General features: G+C 47.3%; 1 long non-coding RNA gene across 4 annotated transcripts in view; it reads left to right on the forward strand.

Moving 5' to 3' along the window:
- The window catches only part of LOC137312871 (uncharacterized), a 45,123-nt gene extending 21,579 nt beyond the window's left edge, over window positions 1-23,544 (forward strand). For all 4 annotated transcript variants that reach the window (XR_010960897.1, XR_010960898.1, XR_010960896.1 and 1 more), the window contains one exon: window positions 23,201-23,544. This is a non-coding gene — a long non-coding RNA (uncharacterized lncRNA). The remainder of the gene's footprint in view (window positions 1-23,200) is intronic.
- Window positions 23,545-23,568: the final 24 nt, after the last annotated feature.

Below are 23,568 nucleotides of genomic sequence, written 5' to 3' on the forward strand. Positions count from 1 at the left end.
CTGTTAAATGAAGTCAGAGAGGAGATAGGAGGGGATTTGATCACAATTCAAAAAATCTATCGATCTCAGCCTTGAATATATTCAATGACTCATCATCCACAGCCCTCTGGGGTAGAGGTCCAAAGATTCAAAACACTCTGCGTGAAGAAATTTATCCTCATCTCAGTCTTGAATGGCCGACCCCTTATCCTGAGACTATGCAACCTAGTTTTAGAATCTCCATTTAGGGGAATCAATCTCTCAGCATCTAACCTGTCAAGCCCCATCATAATCTTATATGTTTCAATTAGATCACTATCATTCTTCTAAACTCCAGAGAGTACAGGCCCAATCTGCTCAATATCTTCTCATAGGACAACCTTCTCATCCCAGGAATTAAACTAGTGAACCCTCGTTGCACCGCCTCCAAGGCAAGCATACCCGTCCTTAGATAAGGAGACCAGAACTGGACGCAATACTTCAGGTGAGGTCTCACTAAAGCCGTGTACAGTTGTAGTAATTCTTCCCTCCTCTTGTACTCGAACCCCCTTGCAATAAAGGCCAACATGCCATTTGCTTTCCGAATTACCTGCTCTAGCTGCATACTACATTTTTGAGTTTCTTATACAAGGACACCCAATTATCTGTGAACACCAACATTTAATAGTCTCCCACCATTTTAAAATATTCTGTTTTTCTATCCTTCCTTCCAAAGTGAATATCCTCACATTTCCACACATTATGCCACAACTATCACCGTCTTGTCCACTCACTTAATCTGTCTATATCCTTTCACAGACTCTTTGTGTCCTCCTCACAAATTACTTTCCAACCTAGCTTTGTATCGTAAGCGAACTTGGACATTTTACACTGTCCCTTCAACTAATTCATCAATATAGATTGTAAATCGCTGAGGCCCAAGCACTGACCCCTGCGACACCCCACAAGTGACACCCTGCCAACCTGACAATGACCCGTTTATCCCGACTTTCTGTTTCTTTCCTTTAACCAATCCCGGGTCATTCTCTGTCTGTTCAAAAGGGGTGTGCTGTCAGTCCCGGTTCATTCTGTGTCTCTTTAAGAGGGCCGTGCTGTCACTCCCGGATCATGCTGTCCCTGTTTAAAAGGGATGTGCTGTCAGTCCCGGATCATTCTGTCCCTGTTTAAAAGGGGTGAGCGATCAGTCCCGGATCATTCTGTCCCTGTTTAAAAGGGGTGAGCGATCAGTCCCGGATCATTCTGTCCCTGTTTAAAAGGGGTGAGCGATCAGTCCCGGATCATTCTGTCCCTGTTTAAAAGGGGTGAGCGATCAGTCCCGGATCATGCTGTCCCTGTTTAAAAGGGGTGTGCTGTCAGTCCCGGATCACACTGTCCCTGTTTAAAAGGGGTGAGCGATCAGTCCCGGATCATTCTGTCCCTGTTTAAAAGGGGTGAGCGATCAGTCCCGGATCATTCTGTCCCTGTTTAAAAGGGGTGAGCGATCACTCCCGGATCATTCTGTCTCTGTTTAAAAGGGATGAGCGATCAGTCCCGGATCATTCTGTCCCTGTTTAAAAGGGGTGAGCGATCAGTCCCGGATCATTCTGTCCCTGTTTAAAAGGGGTGAGCGATCAGTCCCGGATCATTCTGTCCCTGTTTAAAAGGGGTGAGCGATCAGTCCCGGATCATTCTGTCCATGTTTAAAAGGGATGAGCTATCAGTCCCGGATCATTCTGTCTCTGTTTAAAAGGGGTGAGCGATCAGTCCCGGATCATTCTGTCCCTGTTTAAAAGGGGTGAGCGATCAGTCCCGGATCATTCTGTGTCTGTTTAAAAGGGGTGAGCGATCAGTCCCGGATCATTCTGTCTCTGTTTAAAAGGGATGAGCGATCAGTCCCGGATCATTCTGTCCCTTTTTAAAAGGGGTGAGCGATCAGTCCCGGATCATTCTGTCCCTGTTTAAAAGGGGTGAGCGATCAGTCCCGGATCATTCTGTCCCTGTTTAAAAGGGGTGAGCGATCAGTCCCGGATCATTCTGTCCCTGTTTAAAAGGGGTGAGCGATCAGTCCCGGATCATTCTGTCCCTGTTTAAAAGGGGTGAGCGATCAGTCCCGGATCATTCTGTGTCAGTTTAAAAGGGGTGAGCGATCAGTCCCGGATCATTCTGTCTCTGTTTAAAAGGGGTGAGCGATCAGTCCCGGATCATTCTGTCCCTGTTTAAAAGGGGTGAGCGATCAGTCCCGGATCATTCTGTCTCTGTTTAAAAGGGGTGAGCGATCAGTCCCGGATCATTCTGTGTCTGTTTAAAAGGGGTGAGCGATCAGTCCCGGATCATTCTGTCCCTGTTTAAAAGGGGTGAGCGATCAGTCCCGGATCATTCTGTGTCTGTTTAAAAGGGGTGAGCGATCAGTCCCGGATCATTCTGTCCCTGTTTAAAAGGGGTGAGCGATCAGTCCCGGATCATTCTGTGTCTGTTTAAAAGGGGTGAGCGATCAGTCCCGGATCATTCTGTCTCTGTTTAAAAGGGGTGAGCGATCAGTCCCGGATCATTCTGTCCCTGTTTAAAAGGGGTGAGCGATCAGTCCCGGATCATTCTGTCTCTGTTTAAAAGGGGTGAGCGATCAGTCCCGGATCATTCTGTCCCTGTTTAAAAGGGGTGAGCGATCAGTCCCGGATCATTCTGTCCCTGTTTAAAAGGGGTGAGCGATCAGTCCCGGATCATTCTGTCCCTGTTTAAAAGGGATGAGCGATCAGTCCCGGATCATTCTGTGTCTGTTTAAAAGGGATGAGCGATCAGTCCCGGATCATTCTGTCTCTGTTTAAAAGGGGTGAGCGATCAGTCCTGGATCATTCTGTCCCTGTTTAAAAGGGGTGAGCGATCAGTCCGGGATCATTCTGTGTCTGTTTAAAAGGGGTGAGCGATCAGTCCCGGATCATTCTGTCCCTGTTTAAAAGGGGTGAGCGATCAGTCCCGGATCATTCTGTCCCTGTTTAAAAGGGGTGAGCGATCAGTCCCGGATCATTCTGTCCCTGTTTAAAAGGGGTGAGCGATCAGTCCCGGATGATTCTGTGTCTGTTTAAAAGGGGTGAGCGATCAGTCCCGGATCATTCTGTCCCTGTTTAGAAGGGGTGAGCGATCAGTCCCGGATCATTCTGTCCCTGTTTAAAAGGGGTGAGCGATCAGTCCCGGATCATTCTGTCCCTGTTTAAAAGGGGTGAGCGATCAGTCCCGGATCATTCTGTGTCTGTTTAAAAGGGGTGAGCGATCAGTCCCGGATCATTCTGTCTCTGTTTAAAAGGGGTGAGCGATCAGTCCCGGATCATTCTGTCTCTGTTTAAAAGGGGTGAGCGATCAGTCCCGGATCATTCTGTCCCTGTTTAAAAGGGGTGAGCGATCAGTCCCGGATCACACTGTCCCTGTTTAAAAGGGGTGAGCGATCAGTCCCGGATCATTCTGTGTCTGTTTAAAAGGGGTGAGCGATCAGTCCCGGATCATTCTGTCCCTGTTTAAAAGGGGTGAGCGATCAGTCCCGGATCATTCTGTCCCTGTTTAAAAGGGGTGAGCGATCAGTCCCGGATCATTCTGTCTCTGTTTAAAAGGGGTGAGCGATCAGTCCCGGATCATTCTGTGTCTGTTTAAAAGGGGTGAGCGATCAGTCCCGGATCATTCTGTCTCTGTTTAAAAGGGGTGAGCGATCAGTCCCGGATCATTCTGTGTCTGTTTAAAAGGGATGTGCTGTCAGTCCCGGATCATTCTGTCCCTGTTTAAAAGGGATGAGCGATCAATCCCGGATCATTCTGTGTCTGTTTAAAAGGGGTGAGCGATCAGTCCCGGATCATTCTGTCCCTGTTTAAAAGGGATGTGCTGTCTGTCCCGGATCATTCTGTCCCTGTTTAAAAGGGATGAGCGATCAATCCCGGATCATTCTGTGTCTGTTTAAAAGGGGTGAGCGATCAGTCCCGGATCATTCTGTGTCTGTTTCAAAGGGGTGAGCGATCAGTCCCGGATCATTCTGTCCCTGTTTAAAAGGGGTGAGCGATCAGTCCCGGATCATTCTGTGTCTGTTTAAAAGGGGTGAGCGATCAGTCCCGGATCATTCTGTCTCTGTTTAAAAGGGGTGAGCGATCAGTCCCGGATCATTCTGTCTCTGTTTAAAAGGGATGAGCGATCAGTCCCGGATCATTCTGTCCCTGTTTAAAAGGGGTGAGCGATCAGTCCCGGATCATTCTGTCTCTGTTTAAAAGGGGTGAGCGATCAGTCCCGGATCATTCTGTCTCTGTTTAAAAGGGGTGAGCGATCAGTCCCGGATCTTTCTGTCCCTGTTTAAAAGGGATGAGCGATCAGTCCCGGATCATTCTGTGTCTGTTTAAAAGGGGTGAGCGATCAGTCCCGGATCATTCTGTCCCTGTTTAAAAGGGGTGAGCGATCAGTCCCGGATCATTCTGTGTCTGTTTAAAAGGGGTGAGCGATCAGTCCCGGATCATTCTGTCTCTGTTTAAAAGGGGTGAGCGATCAGTCCCGGATCATTCTGTCCCTGTTTAAAAGGGGTGAGCGATCAGTCCCGGATCATTCTGTCTCTGTTTAAAAGGGGTGAGCGATCAGTCCCGGATCATTCTGTCCCTGTTTAAAAGGGGTGAGCGATCAGTCCCGGATCATTCTGTCCCTGTTTAAAAGGGGTGAGCGATCAGTCCCGGATCATTCTGTCCCTGTTTAAAAGGGATGAGCGATCAGTCCCGGATCATTCTGTGTCTGTTTAAAAGGGATGAGCGATCAGTCCCGGATCATTCTGTCTCTGTTTAAAAGGGGTGAGCGATCAGTCCTGGATCATTCTGTCCCTGTTTAAAAGGGGTGAGCGATCAGTCCGGGATCATTCTGTGTCTGTTTAAAAGGGGTGAGCGATCAGTCCTGGATCATTCTGTCCCTGTTTAAAAGGGGTGAGCGATCAGTCCCGGATCATTCTGTCCCTGTTTAAAAGGGGTGAGCGATCAGTCCCGGATCATTCTGTCCCTGTTTAAAAGGGGTGAGCGATCAGTCCCGGATCATTCTGTCCCTGTTTAAAAGGGGTGAGCGATCAGTCCCGGATCATTCTGTGTCTGTTTAAAAGGGGTGAGCGATCAGTCCCGGATCATTCTGTCCCTGTTTAGAAGGGGTGAGCGATCAGTCCCGGATCATTCTGTCCCTGTTTAAAAGGGGTGAGCGATCAGTCCCGGATCATTCTGTCCCTGTTTAAAAGGGGTGAGCGATCAGTCCCGGATCATTCTGTGTCTGTTTAAAAGGGGTGAGCGATCAGTCCCGGATCATTCTGTCTCTGTTTAAAAGGGGTGAGCGATCAGTCCCGGATCATTCTGTCTCTGTTTAAAAGGGGTGAGCGATCAGTCCCGGATCATTCTGTCCCTGTTTAAAAGGGGTGAGCGATCAGTCCCGGATCACACTGTCCCTGTTTAAAAGGGGTGAGCGATCAGTCCCGGATCATTCTGTGTCTGTTTAAAAGGGGTGAGCGATCAGTCCCGGATCATTCTGTCCCTGTTTAAAAGGGGTGAGCGATCAGTCCCGGATCATTCTGTCCCTGTTTAAAAGGGGTGAGCGATCAGTCCCGGATCATTCTGTCTCTGTTTAAAAGGGGTGAGCGATCAGTCCCGGATCATTCTGTGTCTGTTTAAAAGGGGTGAGCGATCAGTCCCGGATCATTCTGTCTCTGTTTAAAAGGGGTGAGCGATCAGTCCCGGATCATTCTGTCCCTGTTTAAAAGGGATGAGCGATCAATCCCGGATCATTCTGTGTCTGTTTAAAAGGGGTGAGCGATCAGTCCCGGATCATTCTGTCCCTGTTTAAAAGGGATGTGCTGTCAGTCCCGGATCATTCTGTCCCTGTTTAAAAGGGATGAGCGATCAATCCCGGATCATTCTGTGTCTGTTTAAAAGGGGTGAGCGATCAGTCCCGGATCATTCTGTGTCTGTTTCAAAGGGGTGAGCGATCAGTCCCGGATCATTCTGTCCCTGTTTAAAAGGGGTGAGCGATCAGTCCCGGATCATTCTGTGTCTGTTTAAAAGGGGTGAGCGATCAGTCCCGGATCATTCTGTCTCTGTTTAAAAGGGGTGAGCGATCAGTCCCGGATCATTCTGTCTCTGTTTAAAAGGGATGAGCGATCAGTCCCGGATCATTCTGTCCCTGTTTAAAAGGGGTGAGCGATCAGTCCCGGATCATTCTGTCTCTGTTTAAAAGGGGTGAGCGATCAGTCCCGGATCATTCTGTCTCTGTTTAAAAGGGGTGAGCGATCAGTCCCGGATCATTCTGTCCCTGTTTAAAAGGGTTGAGCGATCAGTCCCGGATCATTCTGTCCCTGTTTAAAAGGGATGAGCGATCAGTCCCGGATCATTCTGTCTCTGTTTAAAAGGGATGAGCGATCAGTCCCGGATCATTCTGTCTCTGTTTAAAAGGGGTGAGCGATCAGTCCCGGATCATTCTGTCCCTGTTTAAAAGGGGTGAGCGATCAGTCCCGGATCATTCTGTGTCTGTTTTGAAAGGGGTGAGCGATCAGTCCCGGATCATTCTGTCTCTGTTTAAAAGGGGTGAGCGATCAGTCCCGGATCATTCTGTCTCTGTTTAAAAGGGGTGAGCGATCAGTCCCGGGTCATTCTGTCCCTGTTTAAAAGGGGTGAGCGATCAGTCCCGGATCATTCTGTCTCTGTTTAAAAGGGGTGAGCGATCAGTCCCGGATCATTCTGTCTCTGTTTAAAAGGGGTGAGCGATCAGTCCCGGATCATTCTGTCCCTGTTTAAAAGGGGTGAGCGATCAGTCCCGGATCATTCTGTCCCTGTTTAAAAGGGATGAGCGATCAGTCCCGGATCATTCTGTCTCTGTTTAAAAGGGGTGAGCGATCAGTCCCGGATCATTCTGTCCCTGTTTAAAAGGGGTGAGCGATCAGTCCCGGATCATTCTGTCCCTGTTTAAAAGGGGTGAGCGATCAGTCCCGGATCATTCTGTCCCTGTTTAAAAGGGGTGAGCGATCAGTCCCGGATCATTCTGTCCCTGTTTAAAAGGTGTGAGCGATCAGTCCCGGATCATTCTGTCTCTGTTTAAAAGGGGTGAGCGATCAGTCCCGGATCATTCTGTCCCTGTTTAAAAGGGGTGAGCGATCAGTCCCGGATCATTCTGTGTCTGTTTAAAAGGGATGAGCGATCAGTCCCGGATCATTCTGTCCCTGTTTAAAAGGGGTGAGCGATCAGTCCCGGATCATTCTGTCTCTGTTTAAAAGGGGTGAGCGATCAGTCCCGGATCATTCTGTCCCTGTTTCAAAGGGGTGAGCGATCAGTCCCGGATCATTCTGTCCCTGTTTAAAAGGGGTGAGCGATCAGTCCCGGATCATTCTGTCCCTGTTTAAAAGGGGTGAGCGATCAGTCCCGGATCATTCTGTCCCTGTTTAAAAGGGGTGAGCGATCAGTCCCGGATCATTCTGTCCCTGTTTAAAAGCGGTGAGCGATCAGTCCCGGATCATTCTGTCCCAGTTTAAAAGGGGTGAGCGATCAGTCCCGGATCATTCTGTCCCTGTTTAAAAGGGGTGAGCGATCAGTCCCGGATCATTCTGTCCCTGTTTAAAAGGGGTGAGCGATCAGTCCCGGATCATTCTGTCCCTGTTTAAAAGGGGTGAGCGATCAGTCCCGGATCATTCTGTCCCTGTTTAAAAGGGGTGAGCGATCAGTCCCGGATCATTCTGTCTCTGTTTAAAAGGGATGAGCGATCAGTCCCGGATCATGCTGTCCCTGTTTAAAAGGGGTGAGCGATCAGTCCCGGATCATTCTGTCCCTGTTTAAAAGCGGTGAGCGATCAGTCCCGGATCATTCTGTCCCAGTTTAAAAGGGGTGAGCGATCAGTCCCGGATCATTCTGTCCCTGTTTAAAAGGGGTGAGCGATCAGTCCCGGATCATTCTGTCCCTGTTTAAAAGGGGTGAGAGATCAGTCCCGGATCATTCTGTCCCTGTTTAAAAGGGGTGTGCGATCAGTCCCGGATCATTCTGTCCCTGTTTAAAAGGGGTGAGCGATCAGTCCCGGATCATTCTGTCCCTGTTTAAAAGGGATGAGCGATCAATCCCGGATCATTCTGTCTCTGTTTAAAAGGGGTGAGCGATCAGTCCCGGATCATTCTGTGTCTGTTTAAAAGGGGTGAGCGATCAGTCCCGGATCATTCTGTCCCTGTTTAAAAGGGGTGAGCGATCAGTCCCGGATCATTCTGTCCCTGTTTAAAAGGGGTGAGCGATCAGTCCCGGATCATTCTGTCTCTGTTTAAAAGGGGTGAGCGATCAGTCCCGGATCATTCTGTCCCTGTTTAAAAGGGGTGAGCGATCAGTCCCGGATCATTCTGTCCCTGTTTAAAAGGTGTGAGCGATCAGTCCCGGATCATTCTGTCTCTGTTTAAAAGGGGTGAGCGATCAGTCCCGGATCATTCTGTCCCTGTTTAAAAGGGGTGAGCGATCAGTCCCGGATCATTCTGTGTCTGTTTAAAAGGGATGAGCGATCAGTCCCGGATCATTCTGTCCCTGTTTAAAAGGGGTGAGCGATCAGTCCCGGATCATTCTGTCTCTGTTTAAAAGGGGTGAGCGATCAGTCCCGGATCATTCTGTCCCTGTTTCAAAGGGGTGAGCGATCAGTCCCGGATCATTCTGTCCCTGTTTAAAAGGGGTGAGCGATCAGTCCCGGATCATTCTGTCCCTGTTTAAAAGGGGTGAGCGATCAGTCCCGGATCATTCTGTCCCTGTTTAAAAGGGGTGAGCGATCAGTCCCGGATCATTCTGTCCCTGTTTAAAAGCGGTGAGCGATCAGTCCCGGATCATTCTGTCCCAGTTTAAAAGGGGTGAGCGATCAGTCCCGGATCATTCTGTCCCTGTTTAAAAGGGGTGAGCGATCAGTCCCGGATCATTCTGTCCCTGTTTAAAAGGGGTGAGCGATCAGTCCCGGATCATTCTGTCCCTGTTTAAAAGGGGTGAGCGATCAGTCCCGGATCATTCTGTCCCTGTTTAAAAGGGGTGAGCGATCAGTCCCGGATCATTCTGTCTCTGTTTAAAAGGGATGAGCGATCAGTCCCGGATCATGCTGTCCCTGTTTAAAAGGGGTGAGCGATCAGTCCCGGATCATTCTGTCCCTGTTTAAAAGCGGTGAGCGATCAGTCCCGGATCATTCTGTCCCAGTTTAAAAGGGGTGAGCGATCAGTCCCGGATCATTCTGTCCCTGTTTAAAAGGGGTGAGCGATCAGTCCCGGATCATTCTGTCCCTGTTTAAAAGGGGTGAGAGATCAGTCCCGGATCATTCTGTCCCTGTTTAAAAGGGGTGTGCGATCAGTCCCGGATCATTCTGTCCCTGTTTAAAAGGGGTGAGCGATCAGTCCCGGATCATTCTGTCCCTGTTTAAAAGGGATGAGCGATCAATCCCGGATCATTCTGTCTCTGTTTAAAAGGGGTGAGCGATCAGTCCCGGATCATTCTGTGTCTGTTTAAAAGGGGTGAGCGATCAGTCCCGGATCATTCTGTCCCTGTTTAAAAGGGGTGAGCGATCAGTCCCGGATCATTCTGTCCCTGTTTAAAAGGGATGAGCGATCAGTCCCGGATCATTCTGTCTCTGTTTAAAAGGGGTGAGCGATCAGTCCCGGATCATTCTGTGTCTGTTTAAAAGGGGTGAGCGATCAGTCCCGGATCATTCTGTCCCTGTTTAAAAGGGGTGAGCGATCAGTCCCGGATCATTCTGTCCCTGTTTAAAAGGGGTGAGCGATCAATCCCGGATCATTCTGTCTCTGTTTAAAAGGGGTGAGCGATCAGTCCCGGATCATTTTGTGTCTGTTTAAAAGGGGTGAGCGATCAGTCCCGGATCATTCTGTCTCTGTTTAAAAGGGGTGAGCGATCAGTCCCGGATCATTCTGTCCCTGTTTAAAAGGGGTGAGCGATCAGTCCCGGATCATTCTGTCTCTGTTTAAAAGGGGTGAGCGATCAGTCCCGGATCATTCTGTCTCTGTTTAAAAGGGGTGAGCGATCAGTCCCGGATCATTCTGTCCCTGTTTAAAAGGGGTGAGCGATCAGTCCCGGATCATTCTGTCCCTGTTTAAAAGGGATGAGCGATCAGTCCCGGATCATTCTGTCTCTGTTTAAAAGGGGTGAGCGATCAGTCCCGGATCATTCTGTGTCTGTTTAAAAGGGGTGAGCGATCAGTCCCGGATCATTCTGTCCCTGTTTAAAAGGGGTGAGCGATCAGTCCCGGATCATTCTGTCCCTGTTTAAAAGGGGTGAGCGATCAGTCCCGGATCATTCTGTCCCTGTTTAAAAGGGGTGAGCGATCAGTCCCGGATCATTCTGTCCCTGTTTAAAAGGGGTGAGCGATCAGTCCCGGATCATTCTGTCTCTGTTTAAAAGGGGTGAGCGATCAGTCCCGGATCATTCTGTCCCTGTTTAAAAGGGGTGAGCGATCAGTCCCGGATCATTCTGTCCCTGTTTAAAAGGTGTGAGCGATCAGTCCCGGATCATTCTGTCTCTGTTTAAAAGGGGTGAGCGATCAGTCCCGGATCATTCTGTCCCTGTTTAAAAGGGGTGAGCGATCAGTCCCGGATCATTCTGTGTCTGTTTAAAAGGGATGAGCGATCAGTCCCGGATCATTCTGTCCCTGTTTAAAAGGGGTGAGCGATCAGTCCCGGATCATTCTGTCTCTGTTTAAAAGGGGTGAGCGATCAGTCCCGGATCATTCTGTCCCTGTTTCAAAGGGGTGAGCGATCAGTCCCGGATCATTCTGTCCCTGTTTAAAAGGGGTGAGCGATCAGTCCCGGATCATTCTGTCCCTGTTTAAAAGGGGTGAGCGATCAGTCCCGGATCATTCTGTCCCTGTTTAAAAGGGGTGAGCGATCAGTCCCGGATCATTCTGTCCCTGTTTAAAAGCGGTGAGCGATCAGTCCCGGATCATTCTGTCCCAGTTTAAAAGGGGTGAGCGATCAGTCCCGGATCATTCTGTCCCTGTTTAAAAGGGGTGAGCGATCAGTCCCGGATCATTCTGTCCCTGTTTAAAAGGGGTGAGCGATCAGTCCCGGATCATTCTGTCCCTGTTTAAAAGGGGTGAGCGATCAGTCCCGGATCATTCTGTCCCTGTTTAAAAGGGGTGAGCGATCAGTCCCGGATCATTCTGTCTCTGTTTAAAAGGGATGAGCGATCAGTCCCGGATCATGCTGTCCCTGTTTAAAAGGGGTGAGCGATCAGTCCCGGATCATTCTGTCCCTGTTTAAAAGCGGTGAGCGATCAGTCCCGGATCATTCTGTCCCAGTTTAAAAGGGGTGAGCGATCAGTCCCGGATCATTCTGTCCCTGTTTAAAAGGGGTGAGCGATCAGTCCCGGATCATTCTGTCCCTGTTTAAAAGGGGTGAGAGATCAGTCCCGGATCATTCTGTCCCTGTTTAAAAGGGGTGTGCGATCAGTCCCGGATCATTCTTTCCCTGTTTAAAAGGGGTGAGCGATCAGTCCCGGATCATTCTGTCCCTGTTTAAAAGGGATGAGCGATCAATCCCGGATCATTCTGTCTCTGTTTAAAAGGGGTGAGCGATCAGTCCCGGATCATTCTGTGTCTGTTTAAAAGGGGTGAGCGATCAGTCCCGGATCATTCTGTCCCTGTTTAAAAGGGGTGAGCGATCAGTCCCGGATCATTCTGTCCCTGTTTAAAAGGGGTGAGCGATCAGTCCCGGATCATTCTGTCTCTGTTTAAAAGGGGTGAGCGATCAGTCCCGGATCATTCTGTCCCTGTTTAAAAGGGGTGAGCGATCAGTCCCGGATCATTCTGTCCCTGTTTAAAAGGTGTGAGCGATCAGTCCCGGATCATTCTGTCTCTGTTTAAAAGGGGTGAGCGATCAGTCCCGGATCATTCTGTCCCTGTTTAAAAGGGGTGAGCGATCAGTCCCGGATCATTCTGTGTCTGTTTAAAAGGGATGAGCGATCAGTCCCGGATCATTCTGTCCCTGTTTAAAAGGGGTGAGCGATCAGTCCCGGATCATTCTGTCTCTGTTTAAAAGGGGTGAGCGATCAGTCCCGGATCATTCTGTCCCTGTTTCAAAGGGGTGAGCGATCAGTCCCGGATCATTCTGTCCCTGTTTAAAAGGGGTGAGCGATCAGTCCCGGATCATTCTGTCCCTGTTTAAAAGGGGTGAGCGATCAGTCCCGGATCATTCTGTCCCTGTTTAAAAGGGGTGAGCGATCAGTCCCGGATCATTCTGTCCCTGTTTAAAAGCGGTGAGCGATCAGTCCCGGATCATTCTGTCCCAGTTTAAAAGGGGTGAGCGATCAGTCCCGGATCATTCTGTCCCTGTTTAAAAGGGGTGAGCGATCAGTCCCGGATCATTCTGTCCCTGTTTAAAAGGGGTGAGCGATCAGTCCCGGATCATTCTGTCCCTGTTTAAAAGGGGTGAGCGATCAGTCCCGGATCATTCTGTCCCTGTTTAAAAGGGGTGAGCGATCAGTCCCGGATCATTCTGTCTCTGTTTAAAAGGGATGAGCGATCAGTCCCGGATCATGCTGTCCCTGTTTAAAAGGGGTGAGCGATCAGTCCCGGATCATTCTGTCCCTGTTTAAAAGCGGTGAGCGATCAGTCCCGGATCATTCTGTCCCAGTTTAAAAGGGGTGAGCGATCAGTCCCGGATCATTCTGTCCCTGTTTAAAAGGGGTGAGCGATCAGTCCCGGATCATTCTGTCCCTGTTTAAAAGGGGTGAGAGATCAGTCCCGGATCATTCTGTCCCTGTTTAAAAGGGGTGTTCGATCAGTCCCGGATCATTCTGTCCCTGTTTAAAAGGGGTGAGCGATCAGTCCCGGATCATTCTGTCCCTGTTTAAAAGGGATGAGCGATCAATCCCGGATCATTCTGTCTCTGTTTAAAAGGGGTGAGCGATCAGTCCCGGATCATTCTGTGTCTGTTTAAAAGGGGTGAGCGATCAGTCCCGGATCATTCTGTCCCTGTTTAAAAGGGGTGAGCGATCAGTCCCGGATCATTCTGTCCCTGTTTAAAAGGGATGAGCGATCAGTCCCGGATCATTCTGTCTCTGTTTAAAAGGGGTGAGCGATCAGTCCCGGATCATTCTGTGTCTGTTTAAAAGGGGTGAGCGATCAGTCCCGGATCATTCTGTCCCTGTTTAAAAGGGGTGAGCGATCAGTCCCGGATCATTCTGTCCCTGTTTAAAAGGGGTGAGCGATCAATCCCGGATCATTCTGTCTCTGTTTAAAAGGGGTGAGCGATCAGTCCCGGATCATTTTGTGTCTGTTTAAAAGGGGTGAGCGATCAGTCCCGGATCATTCTGTGTCTGTTTAAAAGGGGTGAGCGATCAGTCCCGGATCATTCTGTCCCTGTTTAAAAGGGGTGAGCGATCAGTCCCGGATCATTCTGTCTCTGTTTAAAAGGGGTGAGCGATCAGTCCCGGATCATTCTGTCTCTGTTTAAAAGGGGTGAGCGATCAGTCCCGGATCATTCTGTCCCTGTTTAAAAGGGGTGAGCGATCAGTCCCGGATCATTCTGTCCCTGTTTAAAAGGGATGAGCGATCAGTCCCGGATCATTCTGTCTCTGTTTAAAAGGGGTGAGCGATCAGTCCCGGATCATTCTGTGTCTGTTTAAAAGGGGTGAGCGATCAGTCCCGGATCATTCTGTCCCTGTTTAAAAGGGGTGAGCGATCAGTCCCGGATCATTCTGTCCCTGTTTAAAAGGGGTGAGCGATCAGTCCCGGATCATTCTGTCCCTGTTTAAAAGGGGTGAGCGATCAGTCCCGGATCATTCTGTCCCTGTTTAAAAGGGGTGAGCGATCAGTCCCGGATCATTCTGTCTCTGTTTAAAAGGGGTGAGCGATCAGTCCCGGATCATTCTGTCCCTGTTTAAAAGCGATGTGCTCTCAGTCCTTGATCATTTTGCCCGATTCTCTGTCCCTCCCCATTCACGGGCCGCGCTCCAGGTTTTAAGCCCGAGCTGAGCGAGAGTTGTCTCCCATTGTGAAGTCAGAGGCGCAGCGACAGGATCCCGAGACTCAGTCACCCGGTCCCACAGCGCTGATTCTGCAGGATATCCGGGGCTCCATATTCCCTAATGGGGATTTTGTCAATCTACAGACAGGATGGGATCAGGGCAGGATTCAGTCTGGGCTGCAATGAGACACTGGGTCAATGTACATACAGGAAGGGACCAGGGTAGGACTCAGCCTGGTCTTCATTGGGACACTGGGTCAATGAACAGAAAAAAAGTGTCCATGGCGGTTTTCGGTCTGGGCTGCAATGGGACACTCAATGTACAGAAGGGCCCAGGGTGGGGCTAAGTCTGGACTGCAGTGGGACACTGAGTAAATGTACAGACAGGAAGGCCTCATGGTGGGGCTCAGTCTGGGCTGCAGTGGGACAGTGGACAAATGTACAGACAGGAAGGTCCCAGAGTGGGTCTCAGTCTGGGCTGCAGTGAGACGCTGACAATCGGACTCAGTGTTATAGAAGTTTACAACATGGAAACAGGCCCTTCGGCCCAACATGTCCATGTCGCCCAGTTTATACCACTAAGCTAGTCCCAATTGCCTGCACTTGGCCCATATCACTCTATACCCATCTTACACATGTAACTGTCCAAACGCTTTTTAAAAGACAAAATTGTACCCGCCTCTACTACTGCCTCTGGCAGCTCGTTCCAGACACTCACCACACTTTGAGTGAAAGAATTGCCCCTCTGGACCCTTTTGTATCTCTCCGCTCTCACCTTAAATCTATGTCCCCTCGTTATATACTCCCCTACCTTTGGGAAAAGATTTTGACTATCTACCTTATCTGTGCCCCTCATTATTTTATAGACTTCGATAAGATCACCCCTTAACCTCCTACTCTCCAGGGGAAAAAGTCCCAGTCTATCTAACCTCTCCCTACAAGTCAAACCATCAAGTCCCGGTAGCATCCTAGTAAATCTTTTCTGCACTCTTTCTAGTTTAATAATATCCTTTCTATAATAGGCTGACCAGAACTGTACACAGTATTCCAAGTGTGGCCTTACTAATGTCTTTTACAACTTCAACAAGACATCCCAACTCCTGTATTCAATGTTCTGACCAATGAAACCAAGCATGCCGAATGCCTTCTTCACCACCCTATCCGCCTGTGACTCCATTTTCAAGGAGCTATGAACCTGTACTCCTAGATCCCTTTGTTCTATAACTCTCCCCAACGCCCTACCATGAACGGAGCAGGTCCTGGTCTGATTTGATCTACCAAAATGCATCACCTCACATTTATCTAAATTAAACTCCATCTGCCATTCATCGGCCCACTGGCCCAATTTATCAAGATCCCGTTGCAATCCTAGATAACCTTCTTCACTGTCCACAATGCCACCAATCTTGGTGTCATCTGCAAACTTACTAACCATGCCTCCTAAATTCTCATCCAAATCATTAATATAAATAACAAATAACAGCGGACCCAGCACCGATCCCTGAGGCACACCGCTGGTAGGCCTCCAGTCTGAAAAACAAACCTCTACAACCAATCTCTGTCTTCTGTCGTCAAGCCAATTTTGTATCCAATTGGCTACCTCACCTTGGATCCCGTGAGATTTAACCTTACGTAACAACCTACCATGCGGTACCTTGTCAAAGGCTTTGCTAAAGTCCATGTAGACCACGTCTACTGCACAGCCCTCATCTATCTTCTTGATGACCCCTTCAAAAAACTCAATCAAATTCGTGAGACATGATTTTCCTCTCTCAAAACCATGCTGACTGTTTCTATTCAGTCCCTGCCTCTCCAAATGCCTGTAGATCCTATCTCTCAGAATACCCTCTAACAACTTACCCACAACAGATGTCAGGCTCACCGGTCTGTAGTTCCCAGGCTTTTCCCTGCCGCCCTTCTGAAGCAAAGGCACAACATTTGCTCCCCTGCAATTTTCAGGCACCTCACCTGTAGTTGTCGATGATTCAACTATCTCTGCTTGGGTACCCGCAATTTCCTCCCTAACCTCCCATAACGTCCTGGGATACATTTCATCAGGTCCTGGAGATTTATCTACCTTGGTGCGCGTTAAGACTTCCAGCACCTCCCTCTCTGTAATATTTACACTCCTCAAGACATCACTATTTATTTCCCCAAGTTCCCTAACATCCATGCCTTTCTCAACCGTAAATACCGATGTGAAATATTCATTCAGGATCTCACCTATCTCTTGTTGATCCTTAAGAGGACCTACTCTCTCCCTCGTTACTCTTTTGCCCTTTATGTATTTGTAGAAGCTCTTTGGATTCTCCTTTGCCTTATCTGCCAAAGCAATCTCATGTCCCCTTTTTGCCCTCCTGATTTCTCTCTTAACTCTGCTCCGGCAATCTCTATACTCTTCAAGGGATCCACTTGATCCCAGCTGCCTATGCATGTCATATGCCTCCTTCTTCTTTTTGACCAGGGCCTCAATCTCCCGAGTCATCCAAGGTTCTCTACTTCTACCAGCCTTGCCCTTCACTTTATAAGGAATGTGCTTACCCTGAACCCTGGTTAACACACTTTTGAAAGCCTCCCACTTACCAGACGTCCCTTTGCCTGACAACAGACTCTCCCAATCAACTTCTGAAAGTTCCTGTCTAATACCAATAAAATTGGCCTTTCCCCAATTTAGAACTTTAACTTTTGGGCCAGACCTATCATTCTCCATAGCTATCTTAAAACTAATGGAATTATGATCACTGGTCCCAAAGTGATCCCTCACTAACACTTCTGTCACCTGCCCTTCCTTATTTCCCAAGAGGTGGTCAAGTTTTGCCCCCTCTCTATTCGGGCAATCCACATCCTGAATGAGAAATTCCTCCTGAATACACTCAACAAATTTCTCTCCATCCAAGCCCCTAATGCTATGGCTGTCCCACTCAATGTTGGGAAAGTTAAAGTTCCCTACTATTACCAACCTATTTTTCTTGCAGCTGTCTGTAATCTCCTTACATATTTGCTCCCCAATTTCCCGTTGACTATTTGGGAGTCTGTCGTACAATCCTATCAAAGTGATCTCTCCCTTCTTATTTTTCATTTCTACCCATATCGACTCAGTGGGCGAACGCTCGGATATATCCCCTCTCACTACTGCCGTGATGTTCTCGCTAATCAAGAACGCACCTCCCCCTCCTCTCTTACCTCCTGCTCTATCTTTCCTATAGCATCTCTACCCTGGAACATTGAGCTGCCAGTCCTGCCCCTCCCTTAGCCATGTTTCAGTAATAGCTATAACATCCCAGTCCCATGTACCCATCCATGCCCTGAGTTCATCTGCCTTGCCCATCAGACTTCTTGCATTGAAATAAATGCTGTTTAATTTAGACTTCCATTGGTCTTTGCCCTGCTTTCTTAGACCATCTGTCCGGTCATGTTTCGTACACTCTCCCTTATTGCCTTTTGTTTCTGTCACCACTTTACTTCCCACTGACTTCCTGCATCGGCTCCCATCCCCCTGCCACATTAGTTTAAACCCTCCCCAACAGCACTAGCAAACACTCCCCCTAGGACATTGGTTCCAGTCATGCCCAGATGCAGACCATCCAATTTGTACTGGTCCCACCTCCCCCAGAACCGGTTGCAATGGCCCAGGAATTTGAATTCCTCCCTCTTGCACCATCTCTCAAGCCACGTATTCATCCTAGCTATCCTGTCTTTCCTACTCTGACTAGCCCGTGGCACTGGGAGCAGTCCTGAGATTGCTACCTTTGAGGTCCTACTTTTTACTTTAACTCCTAACTCCCTAAATTCAGCTTGTAGTACCTCATCCCGTGTTTTACCTATATCATTGGTAACTATATGCACCACGACAACTGGCTGTTCACCCTCCCCCTCCAGAATGTCCTGCCGCCGCTCCGAGACATCCCTGACCCTTGCTCCAGGGAGGCAACATACCATCCAGGAGTCTCGGTTGCCTGTCTATTCCCCTTACAATCGAGTCCCCTATCACTATAGCTCTGCCACTTTTTTTCCTGCCCTCCAGTGCAGCAGAGCCAGCCACAGTGCCATGAACCTGGCCGCTGTCACCTTCTCCTGGTGAGCCATCTCTCCCAACAGTATCCAAAACGGTATACCTGTTTTGGAGGGAGATGACCGCAGGGGACCCCTGCACTGCCTTCCTACGTCTGTTGGTCAACCATTCACTATCTCCCTCAGTAATTTTTATCTGTGGTGTGACCAACTCACTGAACGTGCTATCCACGTCTTCCTCAGCATCGTGGATTCCCCAAAGTGAGTCCATCCGCAGCTCCAGAGCCGTCAAGCGGTCAAACAGTAGCTGCAGCTGGACACACTTCCCGCAGGTGAAGGAACCAGGGACACAGGAAGGATCCCTGAATTCCCACATCCCACAAGAGGAACATGACACGGGTCTGGGATCTCCTGCCATGACGTAAACCTTAAATTAGCTTAACAACAACTACAATGTCAAATAAAAAAGGAAAGAAAAACAGCTTACCAGTCACCAGCCAATCATTTACCTGTTGGCTGTGACTTCGTGCCTCCAGCAGCTGCAGTAGCTCGATCCTCCTCCTAGTCAACTTGCTTGCCCTCCTCACAGTGCCTCTTTTTTTTGGTTGGAGGAGGAGGGAGGGAAACACAAGTGTTGTGTTTCAGGTTTAACTGCTCCTCGATACCAGTTCTTCTGCTACCCACTGTTCAGTGGAGGTGACTGAGCCCTCTTCTCCCAGAATGCCCCTCTGTCTCCTTTGCTGGATGCTTTTCCTCCTGGTAGTCACTGAAGGGCTTCTTCTGCTACCCACTGTTCAGTTGAGGTGACTGAGCTGACTTCTCCCAGAATGCCCCTCTGTCTCCTCTGCTTCTGCGTTTGGGGGAGTGACAACACCCAGGGTTCCCGGTTGCTGCTGGAAAGTGCGGGTCTCTGATTGGCCTCCAAGTGTGGGATGAGAATGGATTCATAAATCTCTGATTGGCCCCTCAGTGCGGGAGGAGGTTTAATCCACTCTACTCTTTATGAGGAGTGGGGATCTGGGGTTCAAATGGATTGGATTCTTCTTACCCGGTTTATGTGGGAAAGAAACCACCCGAATGCACGAAAACCGGGGTGTGGGGGGAGGTGTTGTTATCCCGAGTCTGAGCATCAGAGCGAACTCAGAGTCCCTGATATACTGTGGCGAATGAATGTGGCATGTTGGCGATTCGAGACTGTTTCAAAGTGCAAGCCTATTGGTAATAGAACAGCGCTCGGATCGTGAGTTCATATCTCAGCATAGCAATTGTGAAACTAAAAAGTGCTGATATTACTGACAGTATCGGTATTAATTATAGAGCCGATATTACGGACATGTGTTGATTACAGATCTGATATTAATGTCAGTATCTCTACTGATTATAGAGCTGATATTAATGAGAGTATCGGTATTGATTACAACGATGATATTACTGACAGTATCTGTACTCATTTTAGAACTGCTCTTAATGACAGTAAGGATGATATTGCTGACAGTGTATGTACTGATTACAGGGCTGATATTAATGACAGTATTTGTACTGATTATAGAGATGATATTGATGACAGTGTCTGTACTGATTATAGAGCTGATATTACTGAGAGTATCTATATTGATTATAGAGCTGATATACTGACAGGATCTGTATTGATTATAGAACTGAATTTACTGACAGTATCTGTGTTGATTATAGAGATGATACAACTGACAGTATACAGCTTATACTTCTGAGATTACCTGTATTGATCATAGAGCTGATATTACTGACTGTACCTGTGCTCAATATAGCTCTGATATTACTGACTGTATCTGTGCTCAATATAGCGCTGTTATTACTGAGAGTATCCCTGCTCTATATTGGGCTGTTATTACTGACAGTATCCCTACTCATTATAGGGCAGTTATTACTGAGAGTATCCCTGCTCATTATAGGGCTGATAATTCTGACAGTATCCCTGCTCATTATAGGCCTGTTTTTACTGAGAGTATCCCTGCTCATTATAGGGCTGATAATTCTTACAGTATCCCTGCTCATTATAGGGCTGTCTTTACTGACAGTATCCCTGCTCATTATAGGGCTGATAATTCTGACAGTATCCCTGCTCAATATAGGGTTGTTATTACTGACTGCATCTGTGTTGATGAAAGAGCTGGTGTAATAAAAATATTAATTGAATTACATAGCATTTTACAGCTCAGGAACAGCCCATTTGTCCCAACAGATCTTTGACTGTATTTATGCTCAACACTAGCGTTGTCCCACACTATTGCATCGCACCCTATCAACTTATCTTTCTATTTCTAGCCCCCTCGTGTATTTATCTACCTTCCCCTTAAATGCATCTGCACTTTTCGCCTCAACCATTCCACGTGGTAGCGAATTGCACATTCTCGCTATTCTATAAGATGTCTCTCCTGAATTATATCTTGGTGTCATTAGTAACTATCTTATATTCATGGCCTCTAGTTTTGGACTGCCCTCAATTGGTAGCATCCTCTCTCGGTCGGACCTATGGAACTCCTTCCGTATATTAAAGACCTCAATCAGGTCACCTCTCCGTCTTCAACTTAAAAGAGAACAGAGCCACAGCCTGTTAAATCTTTCCTGATAATGTTGGTAAATAATGCATTGAACAAGTGACGACAGGAATTAAAGGAAAGTAATGACGGACAGGAACAACCCAGTACATAATCTTGTCCCCGAGTAGCGGGTAAATTCAGGCAATCTCGGCACAATCCAGAACACGGTAGAAGGGGTACTTCAAAATGCACCAATAAAATGCCCGGAGCCGGCAGGCTGTGTTTGTGCATTGCTGCGGTTAAAGCAGATGAGTTAGAAGGACTGCACTGTCAAACACACATATTGAAAAACAATCTTCTGTGCAAGTATTGCCTTGTCCTGCCAGGTGGGTGCGGGAGAACTGCTGGGACTCGCCCGGCAGAGGCGGAGACTCCCAAACGGCGCGAGAGAGTGCGATGTCCTGACCTGTCTCTCTGTTTATCGACTGCACAAGATTCTTATGATAACGTGGGTTTGGGGGTGGGGGGAGGTGAATTGCGATCCAGAATCCTGGACACATCAGTTCAGCATCTCGGCAGATACAAAAAGCATCAATTTCAGGAACTTAGTATTTAAAATCTACAGATACAGAATCTCTTGTACTGAACTTTTAACCGGCCACGTAATAAAATCGCAGGTTGGTTTCGGGGTTTCACTGTTTAATTCTGACTGGACACAGGGTGGAACAATGGGAGTGTTTACAAAACTATATTTAACAACGTTTACCTTCGATTCTCTTGCACCGATTATCTGATCTTTACTCCCCTGGAATTCTGCGAAGTTCAGAACCGATGGAGCTCTGCCTTAAATAAAAACAGCCAGTCAGAGCCTACCTGGTTCGGGCACAGTGCAGACCCATCCTAACGAGGGGGAAAGGAAGGGAATCCAAAGCTGGAGCTCACTGGATGACTAAAGAGAGAGATATTAAAATGAAACAGAAAACTGAGGCTTATGACGAATGTAAGGTTTATAATACAGGAGTGAACCAGGCTGAATACAGAAGGAACAGAGGAGATCTATAAAAAAAAGGTGGAAATAAGAGGGGCAAAAAGAGAGATTCAACAGTAAATTTCAAAGGGGAATTGGATAAAAACTTGAAGGAAAAATTAACAGGGCTTTGGGGAAAGAGCATGGAAAAGGGACTAATTGGAAAGCTCTTTCAAAGAGCCAGCACAGGCATCATGGGCCGAAAGGACTCCTGTGATGTACCTATTATGATACATCGTTTCACACCGTGAACAAAAAAAATCTGCCGCTATCAACCGTGAAAATTTCAGTTGACCCAGAATCCACAACCTTTTGGAGGAGGGAATTCCACATTTCCAGTAAACTTTGTGAGAAAAAAAAGTGCGTCCAGATTTCACTCCTCAACGGCCGAGTGCTAATTTTAATATTGTGTCCCCTTGTTCTGGACTCCTCCATCAGACGAAATGCATTATCTGTACCTAATGAGTGTGAGGTATTACATTTTAGTAGGAAAAATAAGGGGGCCACAAACTGCTTGGATAATAAGTGTCTCAATCGGGTAGAGGAGCAGAGGGTTCTGGGGGTAAATCCAATAGGGAATTCAGCAGAAATTTTTCACCCAGAGAATGGTTGAAGCGACGAGCATAGATGCATTTACGAAACTTAGATAAACAAGCGACGGATAAAGGAATATAAGGATATGGTGGTAGGGATAGAAGAAGTAGGGGGTGGAGTCTCGTGTGTCGTATGGACATGTTGGGCCGAATGGCCTGTTACAATGCCATATGTTCTATGTAATTCTATGTAATTCTCTATTGAATCCTTTTATCATTTTAGAAATTTCAATTAACACACCCTGACTCCACGCAAACCCACCATTTACCAAAACCGTCCATTTAACAGTGTATTAAACGCTTTATCAACCGAACATTTACCCACACTGTCCATTTAATCGTGTATTTAATGTGAAAATTCACAGCATTGACCTAAACTGCCCATTTAACACTGCATTTAATGATAAATAATCCCACTATTTACCCACACTGTCCATTTAACAGTGTATTTAATATGATATAAACCCACCATTTACCCACAATGTGTATTAAACAGTGGATTTAATGATATATAAACCCACCATTTACCCACAATGTCCATTTAACATTGTATTTAATGATATATAAACCCACCATTTACCCACAATGTCCATTTAACATTGTATTTAATGATATATAAACCCACCATTTACCCACACTGTCCATTTAACAGTGTATTTAATGATACATAAGACAACCATTTACACACAGTGTCCATTTATCAGTGTATTTAATGATATATAAACCCAACATTTACCCACACTCTCCATTTAACATTGTATTAAATGATATATATACCCACCATTTAAGAAAATGTCCATTTAGCAGCGTATTTAACAATATATAAATCCACCACTTACCACACTGCCCATTTAACAGAGGATTTAATGAAATATAAACCCATCATTTACCTCACTGTCCATTTAACAGTGTATTTAATGATATATAAACTCAGCATTTACCCACACTGTCCATTTGGCCGTGTATCTAATGATATATAAACCCACCATTCAACCACGCTGTTCATGTAACTATGTATTTAATGATATATAAACCCAGCATTTACCCATACTGTCCATTCCCCCAGTGATTGATCTGATTGATGCTTCGCAATAGTTTAATTCGGCGGTTTAATGGTTAATATCCTCACTTGCAGAAATCGCCTCTCCTCTGCTCACTGACGAAACACTGGCTCTTGGCCACAGGATTGAAAGCGCCAACATCAGAAAATCGATGGGACTTCAGTGAACAATGTCCCTGATGCAAATGTAACTATTTATTTCTCACCAAATATCTGTTTTACTGAACTTCTCTTTAACAAGAAGAGAAAAAGTAAAATTTATCACCATCTTTGTTCACAATTGATGTGGCAGCGAATTGTCAACCCGGTTCGATTTGATTCCACCAGAAAGGCCGCTCCCTGTTCTGAAACACATGAGGAATGTTTGTGTTGAAATCCATCCTGATGTCTGGCAGCAGCTTTCACAGGGGGCGGAGCTCTGAATCTTACATAACAAGGATCAG

The sequence above is a fragment of the Heptranchias perlo genome, unplaced genomic scaffold, assembly GCF_035084215.1.
Source record: "Heptranchias perlo isolate sHepPer1 unplaced genomic scaffold, sHepPer1.hap1 HAP1_SCAFFOLD_44, whole genome shotgun sequence".
Classification (NCBI taxonomy): domain Eukaryota; kingdom Metazoa; phylum Chordata; class Chondrichthyes; order Hexanchiformes; family Hexanchidae; genus Heptranchias; species Heptranchias perlo.